The sequence below is a fragment of the Schistocerca serialis genome, chromosome 2, assembly GCF_023864345.2.
Source record: "Schistocerca serialis cubense isolate TAMUIC-IGC-003099 chromosome 2, iqSchSeri2.2, whole genome shotgun sequence".
Taxonomy (NCBI): Eukaryota; Metazoa; Arthropoda; class Insecta; order Orthoptera; family Acrididae; genus Schistocerca; species Schistocerca serialis.
This window is the reverse complement of record NC_064639.1, coordinates 338,121,829-338,136,520: the sequence shown is the minus strand read 5'-3', so window position 1 is coordinate 338,136,520 and position 14,692 is coordinate 338,121,829.

The following is a 14,692-nucleotide window of genomic DNA, read 5'->3' as shown; positions in this document are numbered from 1 at the left end:
CCTTGAACCCGCACCTGTCATCAAAGCTCAGTTCTACTAGACGCCAGTCTGGGTTAAAATCGTTATTGCTGCTAGAGCTGAAAACTCTAGGTACTAAGTTATGCAGTCTCTATCACCTAAAAATTATCTATTGTTTCCACTGTAGCCAATCTGTGCGTGCACTTTATTACAGTTACTGATGTTGCGCCTTCGTGGAGGGAAATGAGCCCCCCCCCCCCCCCCCCAAACAGACACACACACACACACACACACACACACACACACACACACACGCACGCATTGAAATCTGTTCGTTTTATCTCACACGCACGCACACACACACACACACACACACACACACACACACACACACACACATGCATTGAAATCTGTTCGTTTTATCTTTCTGCGGAGTTCATTTGTATACATAGTGTAATGCCTGCCCTCTATTGGTGCGCTCTGAAACTGTGCCACGTTGCGTATTATGACTAGAAACTTGGAGAGACCCTCTATCCATTGACATGTGTCATTTTCTGTATGTCTTTTAGTTTTAGCACAGTCGTCTTCTGATATCCAGGATGCACTTCCGAATAACTCTGTACTATATACGCACAGTAAGAGAAATTTCTTTTTATTATTTTAATAGTGAGTAGTCTATTTCTATCTGGTATGCCGAGAATTAGATGGGAAGAAGAAATGTAGGATTATTTGAGGCAAACTGATGTGGGAGTATACTGGCGACAAAGAGCAAGTGGAAAGAAAAAAGAAGAAAAAACAGCACATTACCGTAACTGACTGTGATCACCGATTGTTGAAGTCTACGATGACAATGATGTCTCACAATTTCGACACGAAGAAAAAGCCTGGATTGTGAATTTAGCCTCATACTGTAGTTGAGAGCAGCAGTCTTGACGAATCGCAACACATATTTCTACTGGTCGGCAGTGCAGAGTTGTTCAGTGAGAGGTAAATAATTAAAATTAGTGACAGGGGTTAATAATCATGTTCATAAATCTCCTTTCCCTCAATTGGCGGACAAAAAGAGCTTAAATAGTCCGCGCGACTCTTTGCACGTAAGTATTGGAAATGATACAAGAGCAGACCATTTTGCTGTCTGGTTTATACTACCAATTATTTCATCTGTCACGAAACTTACGTCAGTATTTTGTGAACACTATGAAACGTCCCCTTAGAAAAATTATACATGACTGTGCTTAAACTGACACACAATTTTTTTTAGCGCAACGCAATCTGACCTTCAGTAATCCCTACAAGAGAATGGACCTGACTAAATTAACCTATACGTTTCACAAATCACTTACCTCACAAAAATCTTCGTTACTCGAACTACTGCAATACAGCGAGCGCTGCTACTGCCAGCTAAATAAAAGATTCAAACTACGGAAGGCACAAACTACTGATAGGCATAGTTAGCAAATGAAAGATTTTAATAGAGAACAAACAATGTATTTACCTTAATAGTCATAATATATATATACAGCAGTTCAATGACATCCATTCTTACAAATGTACTGTTTCTGATGGACACACCTCCAGATAATCCATTCTCAAAAATCGGCCATCTCACTTCCCCACATCCACCACTGCTAGCGGCTCGCCTCCAACTGCGCAACGCTACGCGCTGTTAACATCCAGTTGCCCAACACTACAATGGCAGACAACAATGCAAACTAGCCACAGACTGCACATAGCACAGCCAGTGATTTTCATACAGAGCGCTACGTGGCGTTACCAATATAAGAACCTAAACAGCCTACTTACAACTATTTATAACAGCATTCGACTGTTTTTGAAAACTGAGCAATAGAATAGTATGACTCAATGTTTAGACAAATATAGCTGTGAGATACACAGTGTAGGTCCAAGGTATTGAGCCTACTCGTTTACAGGTCACTAGAGTTGAAAGTGTGTTCGGACGTCAACGTCTCACATGTCTCTCTAGTACACGTGAAGAAAAATGCACTGCAAATATTAATAAACATTTTATCTTTTCAGCACTCTAAAGAGAACCTCTCAAGTTTCAATAAATTGGGACAGGTCCCTATTCAAAATTCGAAATATGTGTGTTACAATACATCACTGAAATTAAATGTTACAAGCATTAATGAAACAGGTAAAACGAATGTAACTGTCACACGACGTTTCACCGCCAGGTAAAAAAGCTTGCTGAAAGCTGGTCCATACATAGAAAGAACTGCTGTAATACAGTACACAAAGTAACTGAGAAAAATACGAATTGATGCGGAGATGACACTTTTGTTCACAGAAAATAATTACACTAAAATAGAAACGATTTATGTTGTTTCCCTGGATATTACTAAAGGCGGGACATGGTTGTTAATAATATGTGTGATCACCACGGACGACTATACATTCTGGGCATCGTGCCCCCATGCTAGCTTAAACGTTGCTACAGTAGGGCGTTGCGTTCCTCCACCAGAGTGGCTGACATCTTCTGGAAGGTCTTTGACGCATATGTACTGTACGTCCTGCAATGCCACGTGGAGTGACAGCGCGGTTAGAGGTGCAATGTTACGGATTGCGCGACCAGTCCCGCCTTAGGTTCGTCCTCCCTCGGGCATGGGTGTGCGTGTTGTTCTCGGCACAAGTTAGTTTAAATAGTGTCTAAGTCTAGGGACCGATGGCCTCAGCAGTTTGGTCCCTTAGAAATTTGAAAATTTAGTCCACCCGGCTAGCCTAGTGGTCTGACGCGCTGCCTCCCGAGAGGGAAGGTTTACCGGTCCCCTGCACGAATCCACCTGCCGGATTAGTGTCGAGGTTCGGTGTGCCGCCCAGCGCCCAGTCTGTGGATGGTTTTTAAGAGGGTTTTCCATCTACCTCGGCGAGTGCGGGCTGGTTCCCCTTATTCTGCCTCAGTTACACTATGTCGGCGATTTTTGCAAAAAGACTGTCTCCACATACGTGTACACCGTAATTATTCTGCGAAGACATTTCGGGTTACATTGGTCCTGCTTGAGACGTTCCCGGATGAGGTGGGGGGGGGGGGGGAGAGGCGGGTCCACTGGAAGCCGAACCGCACAATAACACTGGGTTCAGTGTGGGGCAGCGGTGGGACGGGTGGACTGCCGTGGCCTGTTGTGGGGTTGTAAACCACTGAGAGCCACAGAAGGATGAAGACCCTCCGTCGTTTCTAGGTCTGCAGTTTAATACACAATTCACATACATCCTGCAATACGTCTTCCCAAGGCTCCCCGCACGTGATAGATGTGATTTAAGTCGAGGTAATTCGCAGGCCAGTCCATTCGCTGAATATACAGGTTGTCCCAAAAAGAATGACCTGATTTTAACTTGTAATAATACTGAGACGAATGTTACTAGGTTACTGAAACAGCGCTAGATGTAATCGGTATGGTCTAGAGTTGCAGAAAAAATCCGCTAGATGTCGCTACGACCGCTGACGTGGAGTGTGCAGCCAGTCTCGCGCAATGTGGCGTCCGCGCAACAGAAGGCGTGTTTGTTATTGAATTTAGTCGTACTCAGTCAGTGACTGCAGTTCAGCGGGCGTTTCATATTCGATTTCGTGCTAAACCACCATCACCAAAGAACATTCGCCGGTGGTATAAACAGTTTGATGAAACAAGGTGCCTCTGTAAAGGCAAAAGTCCTGGTCAGCCACGAGTTCCTGAACAAACATTGGAACAAATCCGACGAGCATTTGAGTGGAGCCCCCGCAAGTCTACGCGTCGTGATAGCCGAGAACTTGCGTTACCGCAAATGACAGTGGGCGTGTGTTACGTCGTCGTTTAACCCTCAAACCATACCAATTGCAACTGGTACAAGCTCTTCGAGATACTGACAAAGTGAAGCGAATGGACTTCAGCAGTGCTATTCTAGAGGACATGGAAGATGACACTTCTATGTCACGGTTGACATTCAGCGATGAAGCAACTTTCCATATTACCGGTAAGGTTCACCTTCATAATGTGTGTATATGGGGGCTCGAAAATCCTCATGAAACAACTGAACACGAACGTGATTCACCATAAGTGAATGTTTTTTGTGCTGTTTCGCAAAGCAAGGTTTATGGACACTACTTTTTTGAGGAAGAAACCGCAACAGGATAACCACATCTTGCAATGCTACGGAACTGGTTATTCCCACAACTTGACTCTGAAAATTTGATCTATCAGCAAGATGGAGCACCACCGCACTGGCACAACAACGTGAGCAGTTTCCTCAATGCCAACGTGCCTCAACGTTGGGTGGGGAGTACAGGACCGCGAGACCAGGCTTTACACTCTTCGTCTCCTAAGTCCCCTGACTTAACACCATGTGATTTCTTCCTGTGGGGATATGTTAAACAATTTGTTTATGTTCCTTCCTTACCTCGTGACTTGATGAACTAAAAGACATAATATCAGCTGTTGTAGCTTCAGTAACAGAAGGCACCTTATGCTCAGTTTGGGATGAATTCGGCAATCGGCTAGATGTCGTCCGCGCAGCCAATGAAGGACATATTTATACTGGATTTTTTATAAACTTCTGTCTTTTCTGACTAATTTAGTATTCAATTTGCTTGTGTTAAGCTCTTCTTCCCTATAAATAATTGTATTTAAAATCGGGTCATTCTTTTTGGGACACCCTGTATTCTCCTCCTCAGAGCTCCTCCGTCTGGGTCGCACGACGCTGTCGCACATTCTCATCCGTTAAAATGAAGTCAGGGCCGAATGCACCCATGAAAAGACGTACAAGGGGAAGGAATACAGTGTCAAAATAACGTTGACCGGTGAGTGTACCGTGTTCAAAGCTTTGGAAGTCAAGACGCCAAAGCAACATTATGCTCGTCCCTTAACGCCTGGGCCACCAAACGGTGAAGTTTGACAACGTTCCTGGATGCATATCGTGTTCGCACCTCTCGCCATGTGATGCCGGGTCCATCACAGTCTAACGTGATCGTTTTGATGGTCCGGTGTTATGGTGTGCGGAAGCATAACGTTGGATGGACTTCCTGACCTCCAGATCTTAAACAAAAAAAAAAAAAAAATGGTTCAAATGGCTCTGAGCACAATGGGACTTAACACCTCAGGTCATCAGTCCCCTAGAATTTAGAACTACTTAAACCTAACTAGCCTAAGGATATCACACACATCCATGCCCGAGGCAGGATTCCATCCTGCGACCGTAGCAGTCGCGTGGTTCCGGACGGAAGCGCCTAGAACCGCTCGGCCACCGCGGCCAGCGAACACGGTACACTTACCGGCCAACGTTATTGTGACACTATAGTCCTTTTCCATGTGCTTCGTTCCTGAGGTGCACTCGGCCCTGACTTCACCTTTATGGATGGAAATGAGCGTATGGCATCGTTGGCCGGAAAGCCCCATCCGGAGAAGTTCGGCCGCCAAGTGCAAATCTTATTTCAGTCGACGCCACATTGGGCGACTTGCACCCCAGTGATGAGAATGAAATGATGATGAGGATAACACAACACCCAGTCCTCGAGCGGAGAAAATCTCCAACCTGACCACAAATCGAACCGAGACCCACTTGCATTGGTGGTGAGCACATCACTACCCAGCTAAGCAGGCGGATATCTTTATGGATGAGAAAACGCGACAGCAACGACCAGCGTCGTTGAAGGAGCTCTTAGAACGAGAGGATATTCGTCGAATGGACTGGCCTGTCCATTCCAACATTGAGTTCGTGTGAGACACATTGGGGACGTACTGCAGCACGCCCACATATACCAACGACCACCAGTTGTCTACAGGGTGGTGTGGTACCAATCCTTTGGCCAGCATGGGATCACGTTGTATATCATGCATTGGCGTTCGTGGTGATCAAACACCCTACTAAGAACCATGTTCCGCAGTTTGTAATGTCCAGGGGAGCGGTGATTTCAGTGTAATTGTTACCTTTGAATAAAAATCTCATTTCTGCTTGTATTATTGCGAGTTTATTTCAGTTTCTATCTGTGCTATACCGTAGCACTTCTTTCTATATATCATCCCAGTTTCGTAAAGCTATGTTACTTGGCAGCTACACGTCATGCGCAAAGTACTTCTGTCCTTACGTTTTGCACTCCTGTGCAGTCGCTCTCTTCTCTTCGATATCATGAATCGGTATTGAAATTCATATTAGAAGCGTACATGATGGGACATCCAGTACAAACTTCGCATGCTCTCTCGTACTGCGATGCCCATTTACCAATGATACCATTTGTACCATTGTTGCGGCCTGCCTTTTCACTTCCCTCTTCCCTCTGTAAACGTCAACTTTCGGAAACAAGAGCCACAGCTTCTGGGTGCCATTCAACTGGATGAATATATAGCCTTCAGTGCTGCCGGCCGTTGTAGCCGAGCGGTTCTAGGTGCTTCAGTCCGGAACCGTGCGAGTGCTACGGTCGCAGGTTCGAATCCTGCCTCGGGCATGGTTGTGTGAGATGTCCTTATGTTAGTTAGGTTTAAGTAGTTCTAAGTTCTAGAGGACTGATGACCTCAGATGTTAAGTCCCGTAGTGCTCAGAGCCATTTGAACCTTCAGTGTTCCTATTAAGGAAAATGTCCCTGAAGTTTCGGAAGTCTACCACGCGTCATACTCGTGAGAGACACGTCATCGTCTCAAGCTACAGATCCAGACGTCACCCTTTGTTGCCTGCACCATTCACTACTGTAAATAACTGAATGGCTAAACGTTACGGGAAGGGTTGTCCCATTTAAGGATGTGATGTGAGTGACGCCTGCGTGTTTTGGCTAGAAGCGGAGTGTGGCCCGAGTGTAGACACGATATCTGAGAAGTCCGTTAGTGACAGGTGCGTTGGGAACGTGGGTATACCTAGCGGAATAATCGATTTACCATAATTGGTGCAAGACGCATTGGTCATAGCATATTGGAGGTTACGCAAGAATCATGATTCGAATATAAAGAGTACCTTTAATACCTCAGAGCAAATATTTACACACATGTATAAAATGCTGCCGTCCAGTTACATACGGTTTTTAGTCCCCTCCAAAACATTAATTTCTAATACAAAGCTAATAAAACATTAATTCAAGCGGTTACTGGGTGACAGAAGAAGAGCGGGTTCAAATGGTTCAAATGGCCTTGAGCACTAGGGAACTTAACGTCTGTGGTCATCAGTCCCCTAGAACTTAGAACTACTTAAATCTAACTAACATAAGGACATCACACACATTCAAGCCCGAGGCAGGATTCGAACCTGCGACCGTAGTGGTCACGCGGTTCCAGACTGAAGCGCCTAGAACCGCACGGCCACACCGGCCGGCAAGAAGAGCGAAAAGTGGTGAAAAACACTTGTATTAAAAATTTTAGAAATAAAATTGTTTCATGATCTAGTGTAATAACGTCTAACCCGCCACCAAGCTTCGCATTCCGAGAACTGCAGAACCGGTATAAACTCATGTAACAGCCTTGGAGAAACAGAACAATGGCCGAAAAGACACGAAATCTACAGCATCCTGTTGTCTCGCTGAAACAAGGAAATTCGAACATTGTATTCGTTCTCGACTCATTGTTCTACATTTGCGGCAGAGCTGTTGCAGTTATAATTGATTTATTTCTAGAATCTTTCACGGAGTTATTACTACGCAGGGTATTGCCCATAGATTTATTCGAAGAACAAATATATTGTTTTTTGTTCTCATTAGTCCGAAGTTTTCTTTACGAACTAAAATTAAAATTATTGAAAAGACGTTAAAAATGCTGTAAGGTTGCTCAAAAATATTCACTGTTTTCTGGTGCATTTCTTCATTGGTCCTCGTTACGTTACGTGGCTTACGCAAAGTTGTGGCACTGGCACTCATATTTGAGCTCCAACGCCGACTAGCAGGTGCCATGACTACTTTCTACTTCTATAGGGCAGACAGCTCGGCTCGACATTACAGTTGTAGGATCTCCCATACGTAAAAAGAAATTTTACTTATTTATCAGGTCATCAGATGATGGGCAAAACCCGGAAAACGCCGTGACATGAAATAATGAAGAAATTCACCAAAAAACCAAGTCAACATTTTTTAGAAAATTTACAGCATTTTTAAAGTCTATTTTGCAATTACTGTGATATGCATTCCTCTTTAAGGATTTCCAATCAAGTTTAGACGAAATAAAAATAATGACATTTTGTTTTAAATATGAAAAGTCTAGGTTTTGTGTTTTTTTTTACTGCTTGACGCTGAGACAATTATTGGGTCATTGTTTTGTAATTTAGTATTCTTTGATGCTTGGCAGTACCCGGAGCACCGTAAAATATTTCAAGGCAGTCAGAACCGAATTCAAGGGTGCCAGTTATTATTTTTTTAGTGGTAACTAAAATTGTAGAGGAATTTTTATTTTAGGCCCTTCACAGCGATGGTACACCCGACACACACTATTATAAATTTTAGTGAGCTTTCGCGCTTAGTACAAGAGGTAATTCTTGAGACCGTTTCAAATTAATACGCTGACGGAGAAAAGATGGCACCACCAAGCACGAGGTAAGTTGGTAAGCATGTCTCTGCATCAGTTGCTTAAGGGTGGATCTATCAGCAGCACTGTAAGGAGCAAATCAGGTTGGCTTTAAATACAGGCTGTAACGGTCGTGAGCGTTGGTTACCTTTGAGACTGGCTGTGGTGATTTGATGTTAGTCAAGAATGCCTTTAAGGAGACAAAGGCGCCATTATCTGCTCCTCGCTGAGTTTAAATGAGGTCGTGTAATAGGGCCACGTGAAGACCGGTGTTTCTTCTGCAATACTGTAGAAAGACTTGGAGAAATGTAGCCACTGTACATGATCTCTGACAGCGGTGGTCACAAGAATGTACGGTCACAAGAAGACCATGCTCCACACTGCCACGTGACACTACCGAGAGGTTCGATCATCGTGTTCGCTGGATGGCCCTAGCGCATCATGCTGCATCTGCAGCAACAATTTGAGCAGCGGTTGGCATCTTAGTGACACAAAGAAATGTTACAAATCAGCTGCCTCAAGGACAGCTCCGAGCCAGACGCCCTATAGGATGCGTTCCATTTACTCCAAACCATCGCCATTTTCGACTTCAGTGGTGTCACGCGAGAGGTCATAGAGGACAGGGTGGAGATCTGTTGCGTATTCTGATGAAAGGTGGTCCTGTGTCGGTAACAGGGATGGGCGTGTCTTTAAAAGGGGGCCAGTTGTGAGTCTGGAAGCACTCTGTCTGCGTGCTAGACACACAGGACCTGGAGTCTGGAGTGGGATCTCGTCTGACAGCAGGAGCACTCTATTGGCTACCCCATGCACCCTGGCTGTAAAACTGTTCGTCAGTCTGGTGATTCGACCTGTTGTGCTGCCATTCATGAACAGCATTCTATGGGGTGTTTTTCAACAGGATAACGCTGACACACATACTGTGCTATAAAGCAACATGCTCTACCGTGTGTCAATATGTTGCCTTCGCCTGTTCGATTACAAGACCTGTCTCCAATCGGGCACATATGAGACATCATCGGACAACTCCAGTGTCACATCCAACATTAACCGTTCCTGTATCGACGTACTATGTGCAACAGGAATGGAATTCCATCCCACAAACTGCATACGGCACCTCTACAACACAATGCAAGCCGTTACACCAGTTATTAATGTACCAGCATACCGAATTTGTAAGGCTTATCCCGGGCTTACATTAACCTGTGATCTTGCAATGTTAATCACTTACATAAGTTACCTATACAAACGTATTCCCGAGATTTCATTATTCTATATAATTTTTCAATTATGGAATTTTTTATGCTGCGCTTCAGCAACGATTAGAGATCAGTAAATGAATCCAAAGCAGCCTACCAGTTGCAACAAAAGGTGGTTTTATTCAATCTTTGACCATGGTTTCGACGGATGTAAACCCTTCTTCTGCAGAAATACATGTAACTAAAATGAGGGATAGGAAACACACGAAATACTGGATAAGGTGGGTTTACATCGTTTAAACTATGGCCAAAGTCTGGATAAAACTACCTTTTGTTGCAACTGTTTGGCTTCTTTGGGTTCATTTACTTTCAAGTAAATACAAGCTTATTTTTCATTTTAACGCCATAACGGGCGCAAAGGATAGCCACAGGTGACTGAGGAACGGAGTTATTTCACCTCTGCAGAGTCATACGAGGAAGTGGACGGTCGAATTTGAGTCTGATGGCCTCCAATTTGAATAGAGGCGTCGGGAACCCGTCTCTACCTGGACTACTTATTGAGACAAATACCCTGGACAGGCGTCAGTGATCGATGACCGCCATCACGTCCAGTGTCTTCCATTACGTTTGACCACAGTGTTCAAAAATGGCTCTGAGTACTATGCGACTTAACTTCTGAGGGCATCAGTCGCCTAGAACTTAGAACTAATTAAACCTAAATAACCTAAGGACATCACACACATCCATGCCCGAGGCAGGATTTGAACCTGCGACCGTAGCGGTCGCTCGGTTCCAGACTGGAGCGCCTAGAAACGCACGGCCATTCCGGCTGGCTGACCCCAGTGTAAAACCAATACTGACTGATGGGCGGGGTCTTTGGTCTTTCCTATTGCGCCACATACCGCGTCAATAAACCGTTCTAAGTAGGTCTATGCTCTTATGTCGGCCACAAAGGAGAGATGTGTGAAGTATTTCCGCCAACTCTCGAATGTCCGCAGTAATATATTTGCGCGGAGGGAATTGCACTGCCGGGAAATCAAGACCGTATTCAAGACCTCCTCCGCCAAGTGTTTCTTCCAGAAAGTGTGCAAGAGAAACTCTTAGGACGGAGGAATGTCTCTGAAGGATCTCCAGCTGCTTCCACCCCCGGCGCCGCCTCCGCCCCGTCAAGCGCACACAGCGCACACAGACGCCGCCATTCGCAGCTACATTTTCGCCATTTTAAATTAGACGGCGGAAAAGACGGAGTAGGAGTAGTAGGATGAGGTCGGGAGGGTGGGGGGAGGAGGGGAGGGGGAGGGTTTCGTGAAACAAGTAAGCGGGCCGAGAGAGCCGGAGAGTGGCCAAAGAAATGAAGGGCTCGCCTCTCCTGCGGAGGGCACGTCTTGCCCGCGAAGCTGGAGCTGTGGATAAGGGGGAGGGGGGGGGGGAGGAAGGTGGTAAACGTGTTGGTGGTGGGGGAGGTGGAGGTCGGTTCGAAGTTGGCGGGAGCTGGCGCCCATCCCACTACCCAATTACTCATTACAATGCGACGGCCCCGCAGCTCGCAGCAGCCACGTGAATCCGAGGCGCGCACACACAACAGAATCTCGTAATTATCGACTCGCCGGATGGTATCTGTTCCTACCTGCGCACGTGCCAAGACGCTAGGCGCTCCGGCTCCTTAGCGCGCCGCAGCCTAGCTACCTGCACGTGACGCCCCGGCGGTCTCGCCGCCGCCGCCGACCGACCGACTTAATCAAATATTGTAGCTCCGGTCGGTATTATGGGCATTGTATTATTCAGCTACCCCGGAACACAATGGGATGCGACTCGGACGAAGTGAACGCCGCTGTCCGTCATAGCTTAGTAATTAGCACAATATCTTATTCATGGCGCCGAGGAGCCGGCGGGAGTTTCTTGAGGAGCGCCCGGGGAGGCTGCAGTGTCCGGCCCACAATGGACAACGGCGTCTTCCTCGCTCAGGTAGGCCGGCGGGCAGCGGCCGCGCCTGCGTCAGCGGTCTGCCGACTCCGGCCGACCGCGGCCAGCCGCCGCTCTGCAAAGTACGCCGGCGCACAATGGGGCCCGCTCTAACTGCGCACTCCAGCTATATTACTCCGCCGTTTCGGCGACGTATTTAAAAGAGCGGATCGCCGCCACTCATTCCCGCGCATTCAGGCGGCCCATCCTCCGGGGAGCGCGGATGATACACAAGGCGGGTATCTCCGTCCCTCTTTTTATACTTCTGTATGAATAATGAGAGGGAGTTGATGGCTGCCTCGGTAAGGCGCAAGCTACGAATCCAAAGGTTCAGCTTTAGTTCGCCTGTTTCTTGGCACTTAAAAAGACTTTCACCTGTGACGCTTTAAAAATGTGAAAATCCCAAGTGACACTGAGAAGTTGAAGCAGATACCGAATTACAAATAAAATTCAGAGGGCTAGGGAATCGCTTCATGGCAAGGGGCTTACGATAATAAGGGCAGTTTGTCACTACTTTTTCTCGATAATTCAAGTACCTCATCCTCCGAGGAGAAGAAAGAGCTGTGTTTTTAATACGGCTGTACGGATGAGATGGATGTCAAGCAGCTTCCTTTTAACCTGCTCTAATGTTCATCTGTGACTTGATATCATCGCTTGACCGAAACTGTTTGTCTACAAAGAATTACACGTTACAGAATCTTTGAGTGCTTTCCGTGATGCCGTTGTTTGAATAATGAGATCGTGTTAATGGCTGCTTTGGTGAGACCCATATGGAAAACCCAAGGTTATGGATTTCTTGGCAGCTGACAAGTGACATTGAGAAGATGGGGTAGCTGTCCGAGTAATGATTAAAGATCGATTCCAGCCGTGGAAAACTGATACATTGCAAATCGGCAGGTTTAATAATGACTCAGCTCCATTGCTCAATCTCGATAGTTTTATCTCACCGTCTGGGGAAACAATTGTTGTTTTTATATTAATTAATTTATTTATTTTTTGGAGGTGGAGTTGCGGGCATTGGGTATGGTGCTCACTCGGTGTCTCTGTGACTCAGTAGCAAAGTTTCTGACTCATGGTCCGAAAGTTTCGAGTTCGATCGCTGAATTTTTACCTGTCATAACCCCTTTCACATCTGGCATTGTTTGTTGATGTGAAAAATCACTAGTTGCACTGTGTTTCGAAGTATGCGTAAAAATATGGACCGGCTGTAATTGGCTATGGAAATCACTCAGATGTCCGAGGAAGGCAACGGTATTCCACATCAAATAGGACCATGTCAGGTGAAGCACAGGCGTGTCCAATATGACAATTAAAGAACGCTTTATTTAGACTTCTGATAAGTTTTGATACAGCACGCTGCAAATTTCTGTTTTCTTCCAACATCTTCATCTCATGTAAATCCGTGAGCTGTAAGTTCATCTCCAGTTTATTTTATAGACTACCGGGTTCGTATGAACAACTAGAATTACAGAGAATATGTATATTACCCGTAGATAAATGAAACCAGATTTATCACTAATCAATAGGATATGAGTAGGTATGCAATATGAAGCCACCATACATGAAGGTTGCGCAAGTTATGTTTATTACGTATATATAAAAGGTGCAAAGCTTTCAAAAGTGGTGAAACCGTTATGAAATGTATGTTCCAATAACACCACCAAAAGTTTAGAAAGACAATAAAATGAGGGAAGGACTAGGCTCACTACTAGTAATCCTGAAGAAGCTGCTTATTACCGCTTATATATATATATATATATTAACGACATGTGTTTTCATGTCGTTTTTGGAAACCCAGAATCTACTATGTAGGAATCATCATGGATTCCGGAAACAGCGATCATGTGAGACCCAACTCGCTTTATTTGTTCATGAGACCCAGAAAATATTAGATACAGGCTCCCAGGTAGATGCTATTTTTCTTGACTTCCGGAAGGCGTTCGATACAGTTCCGCACTGCCGCCTGATAAACAAAGTAAGAGCCTACGGAATATCAGACCAGCTGTGTGGCTGGATTGAAGAGTTTTTAGCAAACAGAACACAGCATGTTGTTATCAATGGAGAGACGTCTACAGACGTTAAAGTAACCTCTTGCGTGCCACAGGGGAGTGTTATGGGACCATTGCTTTTCACAGTATATATAAATGACCTAGTAGATAGTGTCGGAAGTTCCATGCGGCTTTTCGCGGATGATGCTGTAGTATACAGAGAAGTTGCAGCATTAGAAAATTGTAGCGAAATGCAGGAAGATCTGCAGCGGATAGGCACTTGGTGCAGGGAGTGGCAACTGACGCTTAACATAGACAAATGTAATGTATTGCGAATACATAGAAAGAAGGATCCTTTATTGTATGATTATATGATAGCGGAACAAACACTGGTAGCAGTTACTTCTGTAAAATATCTGGGAGTATGTGTGCGGAACGATTTGAAGTGGAATGATCATATAAAATTATTGTTGGTAAGGCGGGTACCAGGTTGAGATTCATTGGGAGAGTCCTTAGAAAATGTAGTCCATCAACAAAGGAGGTGGCTTACAAAACACTCGTTCGACCTATACTTGAGTATTGCTCATCAGTGTGGGATCCGTACCAGATCGGGTTGACGGAGGAGATAGAGAAGATCCAAAGAAGAGCGGCGCGTTTCGTCACAGGGTTATTTGGTAACCGTGATAGCGTTACGGAGATGTTTAACAAACTCAAGTGGCAGACTCTGCAAGAGAGGCGCTCTGCATCGCGGTGTAGCTTGCTCGCCAGGTTTCGAGAGGGTGCGTTTCTGGATGAGGTATCGAACATGTTGCTTCCCCCTACTTATACCTCCCGCGGAGATTACAAATGTAAAATTAGAGAGATTAGAGTGCGCACGGAGGCTTTCAGACAGTCGTTCTTCCCGCGAACCATACGCGACTGGAACAGGAAAGGGAGGTAATGACAGTGGCACGTAAAGTGCCCTCCGCCACACACCGTTGGGTGGCTTGCGGAGTATAAATGTAGGTGTAGACGTAGATGTAGTGACAGTTTTGACAGTGATACACTGTCACTGAGTAGTCAGCGCAGCGGAATGTCATACCTAAAGGCCCGGGTTCGGTTCCCGGTTGGGTCGGAGATTTTCTCC